We start from the raw sequence: 19854 nt of genomic DNA, 5'->3' as shown, positions 1-19854 counted from the left end.
TGAACAGCACTGTAAGTGTTCAAAACAAGAACGAATCTGAGGGCAGTCATTAACTCCTGAACGTAATTTTTAAAAAACACCACCAACACAATTCCTTCTCAGAGCAATATGAATTGCTATTTCCTGCAAACCAGCAGAAGGAATTTCATATTGTGTGGAAGATCCCAAGTCACCTGTTAGCAAAATATCCCCTAATAGATTTGTAACCAACAGTAAAAACAATGTATGAAAAAGCTGGCATTTCAGACCATCTGTATGAGTTTTGCAGTTACACAAACAAAAGCACAAACTGATTTCAGACTTGTACAACACCCACTGAAGCCAAAGGAAATAATGACCTTCAGTTTAAGAGGCAACATTAGGTGATGCTGAAATCAAATCAGGCAAGAAAAAAGGAAAGTGGATATGCAAAATATTCATTTACTTACAGTAAATAAAGAGTTTAACCCCCACACGACATCCTGCAAAGGAAAAGCACAGTCAGTTAGGCATGCATTTCAGGCGTTCTGAACATGTTCACGTATTTTATTTTTCTATTAATCCATGAAATTACTGGAAATCAAATCTAGATTAAGGGTAATGTTTACTAATTTAAGTCAAAATATTGAAAAAGCTCTCCCATTTCATGGATGGTTGATATTTAGAAGTCATAAAAAACCAAATACTGCATATTCTAATCCAAGTTCAGATCCTTCTATGCCTATAGAATCCTTATACCTGCTGCTTCGCTGCTCACGAGGAGGAATAATACCTTAGCATATGCCACCAACTGGCTGCACTGCTTACTTCAAAGGATGGGTATAAAGCTTAATTCAGCAATCCATTCTTAAAAAAATAAAACGGTGTCAGACAAATATTTCAAACTGTGTCAAAGTATCAGAGAAAAGAGATTTACGTGTAGTATGAGTACAGAGAAATACCATTCTTATACGAGCATATGTCTCAAATCATTTTACTGCTGTTAAGTATCTATTTAACCACAGCTGAATAGAGAGGGTTTGCAATTCCTGCCACAGGAAGCTTCAGGGGAATCTGCCTCCAAATGGTGTCATCAAACACAGCTTATTTTGGGGCAGGCATCTCCAAAAGGGTTCCACTAGCACTGACCTCAGAGTCCACATCCTCCATTTACAACCTTCAAAGACCAAGAAAATGCACGAGACCCAAACATTACAGAGACAGACCTAAAAGGATCACCTACCGCCAACTCAGTGGCTAAGTTTTTCTATCTAGAGGAAAGATTATTTTCTTTAGTGGCAACATAACTAAGCTACCCTACTGCAAAATCCCACTGAAGTCTGGGCACTGGAGCTCACACCTACCAGACACTTAAGCCTGCTAGCACTTGACTGCCTACCCATGAAAACCACACTGCCTGAGTTCCAGTAGTGGGACAAACACTGCCCATTAATTGTTTCATGGCTAAAATGTACCTTTCACACTAACAATAAAGCCTCAGAGTAAAAACTTCTATCCACAGCAAAGAACTTCAACAAGCGAGCGTATTTCAGTTTGTTTCCTGTTGCAGGTCCTCTGCTGAGGGTAGTGCACCACAGAAATCCATATCCCTTAAGAACATTATCCAGTTATGCCCTAATGAAAAAGACATGATGTCAGCATTATCCGGACAACAGCCTCTCACGATCCAATTTTCCTTTGATCTTGCACGAACAACCTACGCAGTTTATCTGCTTTTAATAACATGTATCTGTCCAGCAAAGCAGATACTGTCAGAGTTTTCAGTTTCAGCATCTTCTCCTAATGGAGCTTCTGAAATCATCAGGTGTGACAAAGACAGCAGTTCTTTCAAGTGTACTCATCACCTCCAGTGGCAGCACAGACACATGAACTGCAAAAAAGGACACACCTGAGACACCTAAGAATTACAGTTATGCAGACATTTTAAGACTACAGTGCTGAGCAGTCATCCCCACTCCCAAATGACCATGCTGTCAGCTCCTTGGCAAGTATGAGAAAATGGACTCTTTCAAACAGCAGATGAAAGTCAACGTTTTACCCTTAAGTTCTGTGCTTGTTCAGCTACTGACACAGAAACTGGGAACAGCAGAGGTTAGCAAAACATGGTATTAGGGAAACCTGTATTAAGCAACCCCAGGGATAAACTATTTGTACAGTGCAGTGGTGCTAGAGAAAAAATAAGCTAAAGTCACTGACTAAAGGAGGATTTCAGTGGTGTGAAGAGCCTGGAGAGCAGGAACAGGCATGAAGGTCTCAGCTTCCACTTCACTCTCTTGCATTCCAGCATGAGGTGGTGTGCAGCACAGGCTGTCACAGCGTCACCGCTCCCAGGCTCTGTTCTGCACCAGTGCCCCTACATACGCTGCCCCGGCACGGGTGCAGGGTGTGTAACCAGGGACGGCTGAGCGTGCCTCTGTCTCCAGCCAGCCACCCTGCCCCAGCAGATGCTCTGAGCCCTGAAGGTCAGAAGCCCCTTCCACTGCTGCCCTCAAAGGCTGCATTGTCCTTCAGGGAGGCAGAGTGAATGTCTTCGGGGTGTTAAGGATTTCTTGCGTCTGATTTTAACCCACTGTGTGTTTCCCACAACCTTGGATAATGGGACCTTACTAAAGCACGGTAATTTGCTTTCTTCCACTTGAAGAAGCAGGAATAAATTAACTTCGTAAGGGTCGTCTTCCATCAACGCCATGTGACAGCAGACTGCAGCTGGAGAACATGATGCAGAATTTACAATACTGAGTATTAAAAAACATCCTAAAGAAGCATGAGGAGTTCATGCTGTCCATTTCTAAATCCTGCCCAAACACCAAAATGGTGTTCACAGGGTTGCAAACTGTTCACAACTGTTCAACCATTTACCAGCATGGCTAAAAAGAAACAAATGCAAGAGCAACTCAGTCACGCCAATTCTGAAATCCCAAAGAGCTCACCTTCTCTTTATGTTTAACAGTGCTGAGGCCCCCAGCTTCCCAGAGCCTCCCCACCAGGACACTTGCAAATTGTCTCTCCAGACAAAGCAGCTTCTGCTCCAATACACGCAGCGAGGAGCCATACCTTACACAAATAAATGTTGCATCTCAAAACAGAAGTGTAAATTGTATCAAATTATTTTCCCATTCCATAAACACATGCTTTTGAAGTTTACCTAAATTGCTCCCAAATTCTCATTTGCTGAACCCTGGGTTTAAGTCTCTGGGACACTTGACTCATTCAGGCTGGCTTTGCACAGAGTTCAATGAAAAAAAAAAAAATCCCCAAAAAACCCCAGCAAAAACCTCTGTAAGGCTGTGAGTTTTCAGAGTGCTGTATATTTTCACAGTCATTCTAGCCACCAAAAAGCATAAAAGGATTATTATTATTACTGAATACCTTATGTGTGAAATTCTTAATATCGTTTCTGATGTTTCCACCTATTCAAGTTTTATGATTTGCTGGATTCATTTTATACCCTTGCATGGCTCCATAAAAAATAATGCTAAATTACTACTAGAGGGCAACACTTTTTGTAATGAGTTTGAGGCTAGCCTGGATTTAAATCTAGGATATTGAGAAAGGGAAGTGGGATGGAACAGATGATCAAGAGTGAAGCAAGTATTTCATATTTGAAAAACTCTGACACTGTTGCATTGCAAAAATAATCACTTTGCATTATTGACTTCAGCACAGTTGCTTGCTGCATGCAGATAAGCACTCGCCTGAATGCTTGCTTCACATTTTCCTGATGAACTAAAAGAATTTGCAAGCCACTGAAGAACCTGTCAGATTTAACAGTTCAAAAAGTTCTGTTTTCTTTTAATGAAATAAAGCATCATCCTTTGCTTCAAACATTTACTTAACTTCTGGGCTTAAATACTCTGAAAACAGAAAGTTAATCCTGTGTACAAGAATTTTTAAAGGTTATCTTCAGATGCAGGAGCAGGACAGATGTCACCTTAAAAGGTTAATAATGCACACCTTTATGCTGCTCCACTTCAACGAGAGAATCTACTTGCAAAAGGAGAATCAGACATAAGGATCTGCCTGTTGACATGGCGAATACCTGATACGGCTGTTTCCTTTACAATGCTTCTTTTCAGCTACTTTCTTCTACGTGCTTGACATCGAAGTTACAGAGCACAAGTACACCCACTACTGAGGGGTAACCTCAAAACCCAACACCTTTTGTGCTTTTTGTACCGAAGCGGTACAGTCTGCTCAGGATGGGCCCTGCAGAACAGGCTGCAGAATTCCCCAAACCGCTTTATCTGATTTCTGCCCCAGCTGTGCCCACACAGGCCCTCTCCCCATCCTCCTGGTCTCCCAGAGGCTTTGCATCAGCAGAGACATCACCCACAAGGTTAGACGCCTTTGTGAGCCAACCGCAGGTGTCTCAGGTAAGCAAGTGGATTTAGTTCCCCTCTACTATGTTAGTTCAGAAGATTCAAGTATCATACTTGAACTAAGGAGCAGTACCTGGTTAAATCCATAGTGGAAGCAGGGATAATGAAGGAAACACTCTCTGCTCCTTGGCACTGTCACTATTTTGAGCTCAAGCACAGGGAAGTCAAGACAAGCAAGTCAGAAGATCAACAGACTGTTATAAATAACCCTTTATCATCACCCCTTCTCATTCTTGAGTATTTTTGTGTTGCATTTGAGTGAAAAGTAACATTAAACCCCTGCCCACAGATTTATTTACGGCATGCCAATGAGGGGAAAAAAAAAATCTGCCACTACACCAATGTTTAAAGTTCAACAGCAATGAATCAAAATATTAAATACAGCTTTTGAAATAGCCTCTCCTGAGGCCAGAGAGTCTCAAAGCATTGCATTTGTAGGAGGTCCAAATTCAGTTAGTCACCAAACCTTCCCAAGTGGCAGTTCTCACAACCACTTCACAAAAGCAATGCCATTGAAACCATGTAGCAGACAAGTGTTTAGCTATGCCCGCCGATGTTTGGAAATACAACCACACAGCACTTCTTTTGAATAGAGAGTAAACACATAAATTGTAAATTAAGATTTTCCTTTAACAGGCAAAGTATATCTAATACATTAATTTAAGCAGAGAACAAGCCAGACAAAAGCAACTAATGAACTTCCAATCAAAGAAATTTCTTTAGAGATCCAAGGAGCCTTTCTGATCTAATAGACTGATTAAATTAAAGCTCGTTGCTAAACCATTTTTTATATACAAACAATTTAACCCATTCAGATCAGTGAAAGGAACAGCAGTCATTCATACAAGCAGATGTCTGAAGAGATTTTTCCTTTTTTTTTTAATTTTTTTTTTTTTTTTAAACAGAAGCACTAACTCCAGAAACGAGTGCCAAGCTTTGTACATTACCGTTTGGAAAAAGGCTTGAAATTACACCCAAAACCTCAGCATGCTGCACATCAGGCCTCTGCAGGGCTGTGTCCTGAGGCAGCTCTCTGCTGTCCTGTCTGCCTGCGCGCCAGCTCAGGGTGGGTTTCCACTTCCATCCACCTTCCTCCATCGCCTCTTACAAAGAAGCCCGGCTTCTTTCTCTCTTCACTGCAGCCTGGAAAACGAAGGGTCCTTCATCCCGACCAGCCCCATCTTCCCCAGGCCCTGCTGGACTTCTGTTTCTGCCTCCTCAAACACCTCTGATTTCTCCCTATGGACTAACAACTTATTTGCAGTCGCTACAATGGAACTGACTGCACAAAACTTATCGCTGGTCCAAGGGATTAAAAAAAAAAAAAAGTATGTTTTCATGCCAGAGATGGGAGACATTTCTTAGCTTACTAAAAAAAACCCACTTCCCTCCTAAACAGTCTTCTCCCAAATAAAATGTTCTTTTTACATTTCCTCTCCCTGTCCTGCACCCCTCTCATCTTGCATATAACACTGCTGCAAGTTCACGCAAAATTCCTCTAGCAGGTAAAACACAGTTTCCACCTGGAATAAGGCAATGAAGAGAACATCAGCTTTCTTTAATCAACCACAAAGGCCATCTCAATTCTCATATGCCTGCAATCCCAGCTCATGCTTCCCACCCAAACACAACAACAGTGGCTTACTTAGAGGGCTTTGGGTAATTTAAATGGCATGAACTGCTCCAGTTAGCAAACACAAAAAAAAGGAGGAAGGCTGGAAAACGATTTCTTCTGTGCTCAAACATACTAGAAGGAAGAAAACAGGAATAATTATAGTCTGTTCCTCTCCCAGACCAAGACAGTTGTGAATGCCAAGCAAGCAGGAGCACTCATCTAAAATCCCTTACTTTTGTTACTGACTCCTTGACGTTTGTCCCCAAGGTTACTTCAGAGCAAACAGATAATCTTTTATAAATTGTTCCCAGGGGAATTCCATCATAGCTTCTTAATGAACTACACTACAGTGATTACGAACACTAAAGCAATCGCCCTCCGGAGACCAGTCTTACTCAACTGATTAAAGTTGACACAAATTGCATATTCAGAAATCAACAATTTGGGGAAAACAAGCATGGTTTAATTAGACTTACTAATGCATTGCACTGTTTTACTGAATCACTCTTTAAAAGCATGCTAGTAATAACAGCTACTGTATTTAAAACTAAGATGTAGCTTTGCCAGAAGCCATTAAAGAAAGAAAAAGAAAATTTTTGCAAATCTCATGAAGCAAAGGTTTGTACAAGACATTGACTTGTGAAAGCATTTTCACCAGTCTAGGCACGTATGTGGGGGGAATAAAAATCCCTCCTTAGAAGATTGGTAAAGCCGATTTATAAAATCAAAATACAACACAATGTAGCACTGCAGAAAAAGTTCCTGAAGCTCATTTTAAGAAAAATAGAATAACGTCAGATCTACCCAGAAGACTGTATTCAGCGGCTTGTAACTTCTCTTTACCAAATACTGGGATGAAGCTTTTTTGTCTGCTGCTTATTCAATTTTTAGAGGTGGAGAAGAAAGAAATGAAAGCAGTAACAATGGACATTTTAAGAACTTTGGAGAGCAAAGTATTGAAGAAACACACATCTTTTGCACTGCACTTTTCTTTAGATGACTTCCTTCACAGAGGGAGACTTGAACCATTGAAAGGTACCTTGTGTTAAAGCCGTGCCTTTTGCAACAGCACTAAACATCTATCTAAATTGTCATCAACGAGGACAATCCAAACCCCCTTTGACTGCAACAACTAAACCTCCCTCACTTGGTTTTTGCGGAACACCCAAAGGCTCCCGCCAGTCCCCATGGGAGCCGCAAAGGATGGCCCAGCCCTCACGAGAGCCTCCCCAGCTCAGCGACCAGAATGCCAACGAGCAGGTTGGTTGTCGGGTCAGAGCAGCAGTGCCACCTCAAAGCGGAACCTCCATCTGTCCCCACCATCTGTGGGGTCAGAGCAGTTCTGGTGTGTGCAAAATAACCTTCTGGATAAAGTCCAGCCAGACATCCTGCTGCAGATGCACACCTTGTGGGCTCCAGCGCCAGGCAGGGACTTAAAGATCAAGATCAAAGTGGACACCACCCTCTAAACCACACCAAAAGGGTGGCTCTGAACTACTGGGAGCTCCTACAACACCCTGAAGTACTTCTTACATTATGGAAAGAGACAAGCGGTGCACGTCCTTTCAGATTTGCTGACAACCAACAGCCCTCAAATGGTTGCATCCCTTTTGTCCTTCCTCATCTACCCCTTTACTACTTCAAAACCTCTCTTTTCTGTACCTGCCTCTACCTTCTGCTGCCAATCCCTAAATTGATGTTTCTTCTGTATTTCTCCCCTTGTATTTCACTGCTTCCCTAGAGCTGTCTTCTGCAATGCTGATATCCCCTTCGGTATCCCAGGAAATACAAGGAGGTGCACAGTTTAGGCCCCGAGGAAGGGACACTGTAAACACACATTGCAAGAATGTCCAAAGCTTCTCAGGCACCAGGATCCAGTGGCAGAATCAGGCAGTGACTGATCAGCTAATTGCCAAGAAGAATCAGGAGAACCACAGGACATCACCACAGTAGATGAAAGAGGAAGCCTCTGCTCTCACACCTCAGGACACCTGCAGGTTGGAGAGGGTTTAGACACGAACCCACCTCATTACAGAGGATCTGAAACAGATGTTTAGGTGGGAGCACACGATAAAGCTCTTAGCTCATTAGTTATCCACACCCTAGGATCATTACACAGGAGAATTTGAAGAGGATACTTTAAGCATACTCCTATCCTGCACAAAATCACTTCAAGGCCACATCCAGGGACACCTTGTCAGCCTGCTCCTCATCCCAGCTAGCATCAGCAGCCCCCTTGCACTTTGTAAGTGCCAGGGAGTAAGGCTTGCAGTAGAATTGTTAGAAAGATTGTATATACATGTGTGTGTGTGTATATATATATGAGAGTGAACAGCCTTGCTCTCTTCAGCAGCACTGTGGGTTCTGCTCCTGCTGTGCTGACAAGAACAGAACATAGCTTTGAAGGGGTCCACATTATCTGCAACAGAGCAGTTTGCAGCAGATCAGTGCCCGTACCTTCAGGGACGTGCAATGGCCAACATGCTTACTTTTCTTTCCTTCACAGATTTCTCTGATCAAGACACACAGTGCTCACCTCACATCCTTTCAGCAAATAAAGAATAAGTCTACAGGGAGTAAAGGATAAGACAAAACACTGTTTCTGTTAAGCTACAGGTATAGCTCCCTGCTGCTGCAGTGGCCTTTCCCTAAACCTATTTGCTTGCAAGTATGCATTTTATTTTATTACTCACTTTGTTATACAGGGGAAAGAGTAAAGGTAGTGGCAGCAAGAGCCATCACGCTATGTGGTCCTAGGAGCCTCCCTGAGACCAAGACACAGAGCTGGACCTCCAAGTGCCCTCTGCATGCAAGGGGGGGAAGGCAGCTCTGCAAAGAGGGTGAGCTGGGTGTGAAACCAGAGGAAATACTGAGGTGAGCAGGCACAGTCCTTCTCTGAACAGCTTTTCAGGCAGAAGGTTACCCATAAAACCTACAGCCAGCCAAGCACAGCACAGCTGAGGAGGTAAGGACTCCCAGAAAGTTATTCCACATGTCTTGCTCCTCAGAGAAAAGAAAGCCCATGTGCCTGGGTGTCAGCTCCTTCAGGGTGTCCTTCTGGAACAGCTGCTGCAGGTACAAAATTAAGTCCACCTCTCCTCTCCTTCCCTCCCAATGTGCCAAACACTGCTCTGGGTAGGGAGCAGACTTGGGTGACAGGCACCTCCATGTCATCACTTGGAAACCACATAAGGAGAAATAAGGTCACATAAAAAGTCTGAAGTGGGCAACAATGCAGGAGGCAGAGACACGTTGCCTGGAACAACATCCAGTTCCTGTAGGAGACCAGAGAAGACATGTGTCCACCTTTTCAGGTGCTCAGTTTTGTAACCTCGGTGATAGTCACCAAGAAGATCCCAGGAGATGGATGTAAAATTCATAGTAGATCAAAAGTCTTCTTGCTAAGCTATGCTTGATTTCCCAGTAACTTCTCCTCCTGCACAGTAAGAGACAGCATTTGTGCTCTTTGCCACTGCTATGAAGCATTCCAGTTTCTTTTGATGACTTTTTCCTCCTTATTTTACCAATATGGACAATCAACATATGCCATCCAAGGAAGGCAGCTTTTACAAGCATATGCTTTGACACTTCTACATACAGTAAAAAGACCCATTCCAAAATGAGATTTGGATAAATCAATAGCAGAACAATGTTACTATAATGCTGGCTGAGAAAAAAATAGTATTAGCAGCAAGAATTAATGAGAATGAGACAGAACACATAGGTTTACTTTTCTCCCCCGTTCATCCTGAGGACAGTGACAGTCATTGTCTGTTTAAAACACTCCTCTACACTAATTATATGTAATTTTGACAGCAGACCACCTATTTTCATTAAGATGATGAATGAAAGTTTTGTGCTTATACTGAAGCTTTTAAAACTACTCAGTTTTATGCTTAAATGTTGAGGCAAAGGTAACTAGAAAAATTATGTCAAGACCCTCCGATTTATTTCTCTAAGAGATTATCTGGAATCATGCAAATGTCAAACTGTAAAGTAATTTTACTGCCTGAAGACAACAGCAGAACCAACACAACAAATAGGGCATGTTTTCCCATTCAGTATTAAACACTAATTAAATAAGCAAGCCTCTTAAGGATAAACTCCAAATAGCAATAGTTTTATTGTAAATGATTCTTAATTCCTTTTAGATTAAATTATCTAATAACAGAGATATTTCTTAACCTTGTATCTGAAGTTACAGAAAGTAATTCCTGAAAAAATATTGTTTTTTCTATAGGTGGGTATAAAAAGCTATCTGCATATCTACAGTTTAAGACTATCTTGACATTTTCTATTCCTATTCCTGCCTCTCGCAACTGCAGTAACACAAAAATGACAAAAAGCAGCTCTTCAAAATATCTCAATGAAGAACTGAAATGCATATACACCTTACCAGTAAACATGAAGATCCTACAGAAAATAGTTCTGTAATCATCTGAAACCCACTGTAGGTCCATCAGAGCAGGGTTACAAAAAAAGGACAAAATACTCCTTGTGAACATTCATCATACCTTTTAAAATACTGTTTTTAACATTACCACGCTCAGCCTTCCAAAGTTGCACAAGTGTGTTTTGATTATTTTTATGGTCCATAAATCAGTCACAAATTTCCAGTTGTAGTTTGTTAGAGATAATTGCAGAAGGAACAGCTTGACTTTTAGAACCAATTAGGCAATCACAATACACAGATCCACTTCTTCCTTTATTTTTTAAAATCAATCACCCGAGATAATTTCATAGCAAAGTGAAAACAAGCATTTCGGAAAACACTGATGAATGCTAGGGAGGCCTATCTTAACTAGGCAGATGATACTCATGGTGAATAAAGTACAAGGAAGTGCATGTTGAGGACTAACAGGAGCTACTGAAGTACTTTTGAGTTCTAAATTGGAATTATGGAGGGAGAAGCAGGGTATCAGAGCAACAGCAATAGCAAAAGTTCACACTACGTATTTAAAAGTTGCTATCTTCAGTGACATAAAAATCTGAGAACAGAGTGGAATTAAAACCAGATATTTGCTATCAGCCTGGAAAACTTCAATTTTGATCATCAGACCTAAAAGCAGGAGAAAAACAGAGGCTCGAAATAACTTCAGTCGTCCTTCACTTTACGAATACTCTGTTTTAGAGAGGAAAGTATGCAATAAAATGTGCAAAACATAATAGAATGGAGACAGAAAGGTAAATAAGCTCCTGTTGATAACTCATAGGTAGCTATAAAGAAGTGAAAGACTACACAAAAATCAGTTAGAAAGCATTGCATCAGGTTTTACACAATTCATAAGCAAACCGTTACCAGAAATTTAATTAAGAATTTAGGAATCAGGAATGTTTCTATGGATAAAGAAAACATTTACAATTGCAACAACAGTGATTAAAAATAGATATATAGTTTTAAAAGTAGAAAAAAGATAATGCAGAGAATTCAATCATGGATGAGATGACACTGAGTGCAAGAAAATGCTAGAAAATACAATTGAGCCAGCTTTTTTCCCCTTAAGAATTCTCTACACTGTTAAAACACATTTTATCAGGTAACTTTTAAAGAGTATTTAGGATATTTTATTTTTTATTTCAGAAAGTTAAAAGGCATAGTTTAAATGTCTCTTCAAGTTTCTACCCATTTGATACTACAGAAAGTGTTAAAAAGGTCACAGCAGTTTGTTTTGAAGGATTTTTCACGTAAGAGCTCTGCTGCCACCACAAGGATACAGAAGATGAGACAAACTCCTAAAACTTAAGCCTTCTAAAAGGTTAAGCACATAACATGAATGCATGCAGTAGCATACAGAACTCGTTTGTGCATGTGGCTTTCAAGGTTTTGTGTTATCTCTTTGAGTGGTTTTACTAATGCACTCAGAATGGCTGCCAATTTTTGTCACAGAAAAACAGTACATCCCCATTCCCAAATTAAATATTTTAGCAGTGTGGTTTAGAGTGCTTTATTGGAGAAATTTCGGTACTACTCCTCCAGAAGACCAGGCTGCCTTCATATTATTGATGAGCTGAATATGAAATACTGACTTTTGAGTCCATCATTGGCCAAGACAAGACACTATCTGTAGCACTAATGTGCAAATTCACACAATATTCCGCTTGTGGAGATGAGCAGGTTCTCTAAATCATGGTGTCCAAGTGTTGGAAACAAAGGATTCAGGAAGGCTGGATTAGTGGGTGCAAGTGGCATGTTAAGACATAAAAGTAACCTAGGTCACATCTCATGGCTCTGGCTTGCTACCACTCAGTTTCACATAATTCTGTGGTCTACAGCTAACACATACCAACCACAAGTTATTTGTCTGTGTGCATTAATATTTGCCTGTGTGGCCATACTGTTGATAAGCCAGCACAATTCTGTATCCTCCATCTCAGAAGCATGTGCAGCCTGCAATCTAAGCACTTGGACACTAATCAGGCTTCCAAACACACAGGAAGGCATGCATGAAGTTTCACAGGTGACAGCCAAAAATCTGAAAGAACACCTGATGGAGCAGCCATCAGGAACCCCAGCTGTGACCAAGACCCACCTTTCCCATGTTTATTAGTCCTTTCAAAGAATGCACTTGGAATGGATGAAGAATATCTTCGACAAAGAGACTCATTCCAGATGCTAGTTACCATCTAATTACAATCTGTATCCCAAGCAAAAACACTGTCCGGGAACAGTGCATGCAGCTTACCAACATCCCCAATGGCTATTTCTGCTCAGGTTTTTTTAAGCTCCTTTTGTACTCGAGGCACAGTGTAACACCATATTTTTAGAGAGGCACAACTTGGAAAGTTAGGGCCAACATGTGGTATTTATTTTTTGTGATGACACTTCAAATCACATGAAGTGACAACATGACAAGCAAGAGAACACTTACTGAATCTGCACATTTATTTAAAATGGAGACTAAAGACAAAAAGGAATGAAAACTTCACAATTTGGGGTGGGGGTTTTTTCAAGCTATAAAATGTGAGCTTGCAATAGCAGTGCTTCAATGTCCATGGGAGAAAAGAACAAAATCAAAGAGGGATGCTGGATTCTATTTTATTTTTTTCTTTTTGAAGTTAAACTACTTACTATCTCCTTTGCTCTTGCTGAATTTTTGTTTCAACACCCGTAGACAAAGTTTCTAGTTTTTTTTGTTTGGGGTTGTGGAGGTTTATTTTCTCTTTAACTTACTGAAGGTAAAACCACCCCAAAATGCTTCATAATATTCAATAATTTGAGTCTCTGAGTAGTTGAGATTCCAGGATGTTTAATCTATGAAACTAATTGCATGCAATTAGCAAACTGATACAAGAATGAAATGGAAAAAAGATTAATACACATCTGCCATCATCACTGAGGATAGGAAATTAAGTACAAGATGTCAACGGTTATTCCCACAGTCTTAACATGCAGCAGTATTTTAATCTCTAAGAAAAATACCATGAGCAAAGCTAGGGGAGCAGATAAAAATATATCTACATTCTTCTCCAGTTGCAATACTGGTGCACTAATTTTCTAATGGCTGAAACTTAAAACTTGTAGTCCAAAAGCTTTCTCTGGGAATCAAATACAGGGACAGGAACAGCAGCAGTTAACTTAATTACCCAGTCAGTGTCTTGATTTAACTTAATATGAAAACAGAAACACAAGGGCAAAACAAAATCATACTAGCTGATGAAAAAAAAATAGGGAAAGGGTTTTTAAGAAAACCCACAAAACACCACACACAATGATTCCACTTCACTTTCCAGCAAGTCAGGTGCTCATGCAGAGATTTTACAGATGAAGTTACAGATCTCATAGTACCAAAAAGGAAATCAAGTATTAGATGAAACTCATTTTCAATTTGCCTTTTGAAAAGAAACAAACACCTGACATGTGTACCCTTTATCTACCTAATGTAGCTAATGTTCTTTGAGGATCACTTCTGGCAGGGTTCCTGGTAAAAGCAAAAAGGAGATTATTGCACAGTGCTCTGCAAGACTTCTGGCAGCAAGTTCACATAACAGTAAATAGACATCCAACCACTTCCCGTAACAAGACAAGAACAGTCACTGCGCTGAAGTGCATGTCCTTTGTGACAATCTCCCTAAGACTATTTCATGTAAGAACCATGACTCCGAATTCGTTAACACTGCCCAGCTGTGGCAGAACCAACCTCTGAAGTCATTCTGCTATCGCAGTGGCACAACCACCAGAAGTTTTACAGGGGGCAGATTTCACTTACATTCACTTACAGTTTAGTGACTCAGATAAAATGACATTTGAGGCAAGCTTAAAGGGAGGAGGCAGTTAGTTCCCTACTGGAGTGACTGCAACAGCCAAGAGTGCCCTGCTTCATGCAATACCTACATGAAGATGTGCTGCTCCACCCTTGGAACACTGGGGATGAAACAGAATTCAAGACAGTGCAGTATCTACACCCCGATTCTATTCCACATAGTGTCTGTCCCAAGTGCATCTTGCCTTTCACTTTTCTAAGTTCCTCTACTCAGAGGAACTTGGAGGGAGACAACAGGGAACTGACTATTGATTTATCAGGAACGTCAATACAATGGAAATTACAAGGGCTATGGATTACTGTTAGTCCTGCTCTTGTATTTGTTGCCTGGGTAAAAAAAAGCAGACCAATCTTACTGAGCATGGTTTCTCAGGGTCACCTGTAGTCACACCATTCTAAAAAGCCTTTTATCAAAGCAGTATTTGTGCAGCTATGCTAAAACTAGCAAACATTTCTGTAATCAGTTAGCACTGTACTTGTTTCAGTATTGCCACCACTAACTGAAGAAAAAGCCTCAGTTGTTTCTAGAGCAAACCACATTATCTGTCTCTGTTTCCAAGTCCATGAAAGTATTTTAAAAGATATATCTAGTTCAATGTATGTATCTAAAAGGAAATAGTACCTTTAATGTTCTAGTTGGAGCCCAGCCAGTGCCATCAATTGAATGTTCTCTCAATAAACTGGAAAAAAGACACACATATTACACAGTGCAACTTCTGGTTAAACCACCTTTGACAGAAATCTTCTCAGAAAATATTAAGAGCTCAGGAAGTAATTGCAACGTAAGAATTACCTCTTGCACTATATCTAGTGCAAGGGATTTTAAAGCACAAGAATTGGTATGTCTTCCTAGAATCACATTCTAGTGTCATTACTGATCTCCCAAACTGAGCTCAACCTTTGTCAAAAAAATGGAATTATTTTCATCAAGCAAAATAAGTGTGACAGAAATCCTCATGACAGTCTCAACATTGAACCTTTATTTCCCCCTGAGCACACAGACACATGCGCTCCACTTTAGAACACGTTCATCTTTGCTAAAGAGGCAGGCTTGCAGAATGACCCATCTCTCACCAAATCGGCACAATTCAATCCAAAAAAAAGGTATTTTTGGTGGGATATCTAATTAGGAAGAAAGGATTATCATCCTCTCTTCTGTGAAAGGACTTCAGCTTCTTAGAGGCAGGGATAGGGAAGTGAAATAGGTTTGGTCTGTCTGCTCAGGAAGGTTCACCTCCAGGGACGCAGCACAGGAAAGCCTAGCAGCAGGATCTTACAGTCCTCTTCCAGCAGGTGAGCTATATTGCACACAGAGTATTTTAAGGCTTTACAGACAAGCTCAAGAACTATACAAACCCAACTGGAAATCACTATGAACACTACTCTGGGCAAGAGAGACTGCTTATAGGAGGAAAAAGTTCCTTATAAACTATAATACACACTCCTGAATTTTAATATTAACATATGTGAATATTAATATAAATAATTAAGATACAGACTTTCCTACATAAACACATACTGTATAGGAATTTTATGTGACCTGCATATTATGCTACATATTAAGTCCAGTGAAACTGCTGACTTATTAACAAGCTGAAAACATTAAGGTGTATTCAGTTGGTTAGGCAGTCCTAGACCTTTCAGGTCAAAACATCAGCTGTTACAAGAAGTAAAAATATAGGGGACCAGAGCATAACTGAGATGAGCTGAAGTCTTGCTCAGATTCATGAAAGCAAAAGTAATAATCTGAATGAGAAAGAAAGAGTCTGGAAAACTCCTTGAAGCATCATTTCACAACCACATCTTCCTCTTAAGAAGCAATCTAAAACTGAAAACTCAGAGCGAAGTAGCAAAGCACAAAAATTCATCACCGCCAGCAGCTGCTACGAGTGAAATGATAGGGTTAAAGTGAAATAGTCTTGAACTGTTAGGTTTTACCAACTTTCAGGATGACATGTATTAAGTAAATTTTAAGTTACAGTAAGTGACTGGACTACATAGGCTATCCATATAGTTATTTATTGAATGTGCCAAGTTTTTAATCCAAGGAAATATACTATGACTAGCGTTACTCCCTGTTCAACAGAGAGGTTAGGAATAGAATGATCATAATGGACAAGACTATTCAATCTTAATGGTGCTGCTAATCTCATTTCTGTGCCTTTAAAAAGATAAAATATGCCATTACCACTAGTGCAGCTCAAACCTAATTTCAAGAACATTAAAAATAGCATCTTGCGGCTGCGATTTTTGTTCATATTACAAAAGTAAAAGCAAAAATGCTGCTGAACAGGAAAGAGCCAGGATTTTCAGGTTTTGAGCAATTAACAGACTTTTTAGCTTGCTTTCTGTCTGCTCCTTATGAAATCATGCTACAGTACTCCCCTTTGCCTCTTCATATACCCCACTGTGAACTTAAGAGTGAGGAATAAGTTAACGCACACAAAAAAAGCATAAAAGCATCCACTGATATGCTCAGGCACTTTGAGCTCTATCAGCTAAGCCTCATTAACATCCTTCCAGCTTCCCAAAGCCTCAGAGCTCTCTCGGCACATCTCCAGCTGGGGACATGAGCAGCCAGGACTTGAGAGGAGACACTCATACCTCTCAGAGCTCTGGCAGAAAAGCAATGAAGATAGATAAATGTAACTTTGCCTCGTATTTCTCATTTGCTGATATAATTCATTTTTAGAGCAGCATCCTCTTTCTTCCTACAGATTGGGAATGATCATTAGGCCCCTAATCAATTTCCAGCACAGGGTGTCTAGAGAAACCACATCTCATTCTCAACGGGGATGACCTAGATATAGCTGCCAGACTGTTCAGAGGTCTACATGATGCTCTGAGAGCAGATAACCATTCACACAACCAACAGAATGAACACCTAAATGAGCAGAAATACACTAAACATCATGAACTAGTTTAGTGGATGAACAAGCATCTGCATCTAGCTTCTGTTCAAAGACCTGTCATCCATGGGTCCCACTGCCATAGAGGAGATGGGCTACTAAGTTCTCAAACGGCACACTCAGTTTTTCCTCGCCCACTCAATGCTTGAAGAGGCTGCCTTTGACCACCTGCCAGATACACCACAGAGGCCATCTGTTCTACCAGGGTTTCAGGACACCTGATGGGCAGAAAAACCCATAAAACCCATTTACTTGAGTGACTATTCTAAAATTGTCAAAAACAAACGAGCAGAAAGCTCCTCTAGTATTAGATTGAACAAACATTCAGAAGCTTCCCTTTGGGATGTTTGAGAATGAATTTTGAAGAGTAAAGAGAGGTAAACCAACTGTACAATTTCTGCAGCATTTCAGATTACTAAAGCTGGTGAGTGCTATGGCACAAGCAGGAGTGTGTCAGGCAGGGAACTTCACCAGGAAGGACAGTAAAACACTACTTCCATTTGCTTTGTCTTCAGCTGTAGCAGGATTTAAGAAACAGCAAGCATATCCTCAGTCACAGCAGGACTGGAACCAATAAACACACCTTAACATCTGGTGTTTCTATCTAGGGAGACCTCCCAGAACATGATTTCAAATCCTTATATCCAAGTTCCTATGGGAAGACTACAAAAATCACTATTTTTGAAGCTGTAGTAACCAAAACAGCCACTGATGTGACCAGCCAGCTGCTCAGCTTTTGTTTCCACAAATAACTTCTCATTCTGTGAGTAGTTTCTGCATGGAGAAAAGCTTTGAGGAATTATTTCTTTTGAAATACACAGCATCCTAAAGAGACCTTGCAAAAACCTCTCCTCAACTGGGAACTGCATGGCTCTAGCAAGCTTAAAACTTTCTGAAAGTCCAGCTGACATGATTTACAGCTTAAGTGACTAAGAATTATTGTAATGGGGAGATCAGTCCAGGATAAAGAAATCTGCTTTTTGTAAAGATCTCAGATGAACACATTTATCAACATAAAATGCCAACACCAAGCTGTGTGGTGTGATCAACACGCTAGAGGGAACGGATGCCATCCAGAAGGACCTTGACAGGCTGGAGAAGTGGGCCCATGCAAACCACATGAAGTTCAACAAGGCCAAGGGCAAGGTCCTGCACGTGGGTCGGCGCAATCCCAAGCATGACTGTAGGCTGGGCGAGGAATGGATTGAAAGCAGCCCCAAGGAGAATGACTCGGGGGGTATTGATTGATGAGAAGCTCAACATGAGCCAGCAGTGTGCGCCTGCAGCCCAGAAAGCCAACCGTGTCCTGGGCTGCATCAAAAGGCGTGACCAGCAGGTCGAGGGAGGGGATCCTGCCCCTCTACTCTGCTCTGGTGAGACCCCACCTGGAGTACTGCGTCCAGCTCTGGGGGCCCCAGTACAGGAGAGACATGGAGCTGTTGGAGCGAGTCCAGAGGAGGGCCACAAAGCTGATCAGAGGGCTGGAGCACCTCTCCTATGAGGACAGGCTGAGAGAGTTGGGATTGTTCAGCCTGGAGAAAAGGCGGCTCCGGGGAGATCTAATTGTGGCTTACCGGTTTCTGAAGGGCCTACAGGAAAGCTGGAGAGGGACTGTTTATCAGGGAGTGTGGTGACAGGACAAGGGGGAATGGGTTTAAGCTGAAGGAGGGTCGATTTAGATTAGATGTTAGAAAGAAATTCTTTCCTGTTAGAGTGGTGAGGCACTGGCACAGGTTGCCCAGAGAGGTTGTGGATGCCCCCTCCCTGGAAGTGTTTAAGACCAGGTTGGATGAGGCTTTGGGCAACGTGGTCTAGTGGAGGGTGTCCCTGCCCGCAGCAGGGGGGTTGGAACCAGATGATCTTTGAGGTCCCTTCCAACCCAGACCATTCTATGATTCTATGAAAATGTCAGTTCCAACAAAACTTTTGCCTGCCTTTTGCCAACGGAAAATATAATTCAAGGTACGTTTGAATTAAAAAGTTGTAAACCCACTTTAGAAATCTTCTGTTGGCAAGGACACATTATAAGGGTTATTCTCTTGCTCACTTCCTGCTGCCCACCTCCCTGTTCAACCCAGCACTGCCAGTGCAACCGTTCTGGAGGCCACACTATAGACTGGATAAGTGGAGCAATCGGTGTAGAAAATCCTTCTAAAAGGTGGTGTTTTTTTTTTTGTTTCCACATTGGCACAGATGAGGAGACTGGAAAGAGCACTGGGGAGTAGAAACAAGCAGTCAACTTAATCAGCTTTTATAACTGGAGAAATTGCAACACTGAGCTATACTAGATGATACAATTAATCAGTCTTCAAACACTTCTCCATTCAGCAGCCTTTAATATTGCATCGTGAAGTGACCAAAGCTTAGCAACACCTATTGAAGAAAAAGGACACATCCAACAACACTGGCCATCTCACCACGTAGCAGAAAAGCAGTGAAATTTGAGTGATTAAACTATTCTAAAAACATATGTAGTAAACAAATTCTCTCTAGGTATCTTGATGTTTTCTATCCACAAGTATGATCCAGATCTAATTAATATGGTCCATTATTAATAAGGTCCAGAGTAGCTGCAATCCATAAAGCACAGAGAAACAACACTTTTCCTGCCCAAAACTTGTGCCCACTTGACCACAAGTTTAATCATTTGTTATGTTTTATTTCAGTGATGATTATCAAATGAACACATACCACAGTGTGAGTTACGTTTA

The 19854-nt window shown here is 41.1% G+C and overlaps 1 pseudogene; it reads right to left on the bottom strand.

Annotated features, from left to right (window-relative positions):
* Positions 1-5326: 5326 nt before the first annotated feature.
* Positions 5327-19854, bottom strand: part of LOC129200402 (NEDD8-conjugating enzyme UBE2F-like) — a 47845-nt pseudogene continuing 33317 nt past the window's right edge.

Source organism: Grus americana, unplaced genomic scaffold (genome assembly GCF_028858705.1).
Source record: "Grus americana isolate bGruAme1 unplaced genomic scaffold, bGruAme1.mat H_9, whole genome shotgun sequence".
NCBI classification, from domain to species: domain Eukaryota; kingdom Metazoa; phylum Chordata; class Aves; order Gruiformes; family Gruidae; genus Grus; species Grus americana.
Note: the sequence above shows the minus strand (reverse complement) of the source record. Positions and strands in the feature narration are given on the sequence as shown.